Here is a 4,283-nt window from a genome sequence, read left to right as displayed (position 1 = left end):
TTTTGTTTTGGTTTGTTATTTTAATTTTTAACCCCCACTCCATATTACACAGCGTCCGACATGAAAGATTAACAGCCGCTCCTTCCCCCAGTAGGAACGACCTGTTGTTCCTAAAGTACCACAACGATAAACCCGACCAGTTAGGAGACTTGAAGGCTTACATATATGAATCCTTTGCGATCAGTTCTGACATAGCGAGGGTTTGTAAGGGCACAATAATTTTCCTGCAGATGTAGTGTGCAAAAAGCAAAAAGATTTTGCCCAAGGGAACCCCGATCCAGTCCTAAGAATGACTTAAGTCTGCCACATATCACATTTGAGAAGCCACCTTGTGCACGCCAGGTGATGGGCCCGTTCATTGCTCCACCAGTCTCCTTCCTTTTCGAGCCTGCCCCAAGGCTGCCTGCATCTACAGCCACCCCACTGAGGACTGGCCAGGGGGACTTGGAGCAGCGCCCTAGCACACCATCAGAAAAAGGTCTTGCTGGCAAAGCCTGCGAGTTGCAATTCTGAGGGAGATTTGGGGCCCTTTCCTGGCTTTGAGTGGCCCTCTTTCATAACAGCGCTGCTCCAGCCTGCTCACAGGAGTGGGGATTTCTGTATTCTTAAGATGCGTCGCATCCCTGCTTTTTGTGTGTGCACCCAATGACATTTCTTGTACATCTGTTCCTTTGTTATGCAAAGGCAAGTTCTTTGTAGGAAATGATGTGCTTGCGTATCTTCATCAAGTAACCTCCACGGTCTTCTGAGAGAGTGCCTCACCTCATTAACCATTTTCTTGAGGTCTCAAATGTACATCGCACATATAGGATGTTCTTCTTCCCTTGCAAACTCGGCAGACCCTCTAGATAACGGCTTCCCTAATTACCCATCCTCTTGGTGGTTTTCATTGTGATTTCTGGCATCTTTCTGGAAATGCTCTGGCTAAGAAGTCTTTGGCCTATGGAAATAATCCAGCAAGATGGAGTTACAGAACAGCGTGAACTATAAAGCTGCCTTGCTAGTTTACTTGGTGTGTTTTGCCGTCGTTGCCGTGGACCTCTCAAAAGTCCTGAGACAATCCACATCTCTGCTGTGTGCCCGTCTTATAATATCAGTTGATCACAGACAGCATTCGTTCAGCCTTTGCTTCCTGAGCAGGCTCCTTTCCTCTTCCTCCTGCCAGTGTCCCTTTGCCATTCCCACAGGGGATATTGGGGTTGTAAACTGGGAACTGACCTGATACCCTGTCCAGGCCCAGTCCAGCTGTTTGGAATCAAGGGTGTGGCACCAGCTGCGGACTCTCGCTAGGTAAAATGCTCTCTTTGTCGCAGTCCCTGGGGATCTCGCAAGAGTTAAGAGGGCACAATTCAGTTTGGAGTTACCCTCTTGTGGAAGCCACCCTTTAATTTCAGTGGGGTTGGCATCCAGGCACACTTTTCCAATGGATTGTGCTCTTAGATATGTCTGCCAGCATTTAAAGACAGCTCTTCAGAGCCCCTTTTACAGAGCCCTCTTAAATCACCCGGAAGTCTTGAGCAGCAAATGTCCTTGTGGCATCACTGTTTTCTCTTTTTAAGAACTCCTCTAATGTTTCTTCCTTCATTGCTCCCCTTTTAATGCCGCTTCGTATGGAAAGCGCTCTACTTTATATGCTGGGTGGTCGTAGCTTGTCAGGAATTGCTTCTGTTCCTCCTCTGTGCCCCTCTGACTTTCAGATAATGGAATTTTTGGTCCGATCAGGAAGCATCTGCTCGCAAGTCTGATTGGTAGCTCAGTTTTGGATCTTGTAGGTTCTTGTGGTCCTTGCATTTCTAACTTTTTCTCTGCTTCACTTTGCGTCTTCCCGGAGTCTTTTCCTGGTTGCCACCTGCCCAAACCTACTTCCCAGGACTCAGATTCTCCTATGCTGTGTTCATCCTGGCAGGTTTTGCAGCAGAAGGAAATTTCCAGGAAATGCTTGGACGGGCTCCTGGAAAGGGCAGAACTGCCTTGAAAGTCCATTTCCGAAGCAGATGTAGGCCCAAAAAAGGAGGGTTATCTCAAAGCCCCTAAGTAATCACAGCATTGGACTCGCCTAGCATATGGCTATTCTATGGCTGCAGTTACTTTCTATATTTTTATTAGATTGTTCCCCCCCAATGAAAAGGTGGTTGCAATAAAACAGCATCCCCCCCTCCCCACACAAGAAATGGAATCAGTTGCAAAAGGTGCCAAATATATCTGTGTTTGCCTCATCCTGAAATAACAGCATCCTCTTGCTCTTCATTGAGTCCCAGTTTAGGACGGGGTTTCCTCTTGGGCGAATATGGCAGCTTTGCCTCTTAACCCTCCAGAGTTGCCTTCATGCAGATCTCGACGAGAGCTACAGGTGTGCTCAATCAATATTGAATCGACAGCAGTCAAATAAGTGGATTAGGGACTGTTCTTGAGAAGACCGCAAATCATTGAATTTCATTTCTTCTACATGCCTCCTCTCTTGGGGAAGAGCTGCTCTCAGCCCTGGGCGCAGAAGTCTCTTAATCCACGAAGACCCGCAAGCCTGTGTCACCCCACAGCTTCCTCCCGGTACCATACCCAATTCTGCAAAGCCCACCAGCGCATTCTGAGCTGGGTAGAGGGAGCCCGAACCGCTGCGTTTCTCAGAATCGCTGGCTTAAGCTGCAGCAGTAAAAGGCTCCCCCCCCCGCCCCCAAAGTTGGCAAAAGCCGCCACTTTCTCGGGTCAGAATGCAAAGATGGCAGGGAAAATCCATTTGTGTAATTGGAATACTTCCCGCATGTGGTAGCCTATTACATAATCTCAGGTTGGCCAGCTGTCTTGGATCCCCTTTATTTTTTTAAGGATTGCAAATTTGTACAGGGACAGATTTGGTTTCCCTTAAAAAAAGAAAAGAAAAGGTAAAACAGGTTTGCGTATCATTGCAATTCTTTTTTTTGGTGGCTGGGGAACAAGACCGCAACTATTTTGTAGAAGACTCCTAAGCTGACTGGTGCAAACTAAATGCCCCAAGTTTTCCTCCCTCCCTGAGGGAAATCGAAAATATTCAGTGCAAACATTTCCCTGGTTTATTACATTAACAGTTGAAGAGTTTCCCACTGTTGGGCTAAGAAGATGGGGATCTCAAGTTGCTTCAAAGGGCTTGTTCTGCTCTCAGGGTTAAGCTTTGCACAATTCTCTTATTTTAATGTCCTTGAGGATACCCCATCATTCCACCCTGACTTAAAGAAAACGAATCGAGCCCTTTGTGTGTTTTTCTGAAACCATGTCGTGAAGCATAACTCAAGAGGAACGATAGGCAGTGATTTCCACGTTCCCCCTATAATGTTGCCAAATTACGGGTGTTTTGTGTGTGATTTCGTTTCATAATAGGTTAGCCCATCACTCTCAAACCAATACATTGCATCTTCCTCTCCCAACTTCTTGCGGACGAGGAGTTCTTGAATAAGAAAACTCATCTTGATTTACCTCCCCCTGCGTCCAGCCGCAAGAGTCACTGAGCCAGGACATAGCTGCACCGCTTCCTTCAGTGCTTTAAAGTGACCCGCGGTCCCGCCACAGTTTCAGAAATCCCACTGAAGGGAAAGTCACAAGCCGAAGGATCAAAACTAAGAGCGAAAAGTTTTGCATATATGGAAATTTGCTGCGGGAGTGCTCGTCCCCGCCTCCCCAGGCATAATGAAAATTTGTGGATTTCATTATCTTAACCCTGTTCCTGCTTTTTTTTTTTAAGGGTGCTTGGTGTAATATAGAAGGTTTTGTTGTGGTTTTTTTAAAAAAATAATCACAGCTCACGATCAATGTTGCTTGCTTTTTTTTAAAAAAAAAAAAAGTTCCAAAATCAGGTACATGACACTTTTATCTGCCACGTCTTTCATCTGTAGCATTTTTTGTGTAGTGTAAACGATCTGTTTCCGGAGTAACATGAGCTCCTTTATTTCTCCCAGTGCATGATTTAAAAACAAAGAAGCATTATTATTAGTGTGGCAAGGAAAGTGTGAACCCACATCACACGCAGTGGCCCGGGCTGCCGACCCTTGTTCCATCCCACTGACAACTTCCTTTTATAGGTTCACTGAAAATTTCCATTTCGTTTCTGTTTTTAATTAATTTATTTATTTTTTGGGTTTGGTTTTCTTTTTCCCTGTTGAGTGGAGGTTCTATACTTACATCTAATGCTAACGAAAACCCAGCCAGATTCAATTCCTTTTTAAAAACAACACAAAACAAACACCATTGCTTTATTTGTGCTAACGTTTCCGAAGGAAGGTTAAAAGAATTCTCGCTGAGAACGGTTTTGGTTT

Source organism: Zootoca vivipara, chromosome 6 (genome assembly GCF_965207765.1).
Source record: "Zootoca vivipara chromosome 6, rZooViv2.hap1.1, whole genome shotgun sequence".
NCBI lineage: Eukaryota > Metazoa > Chordata > Lepidosauria > Squamata > Lacertidae > Zootoca > Zootoca vivipara.
The sequence above is the reverse complement of the archived record's forward strand: the minus strand, read 5'-3'. Positions refer to the sequence as shown.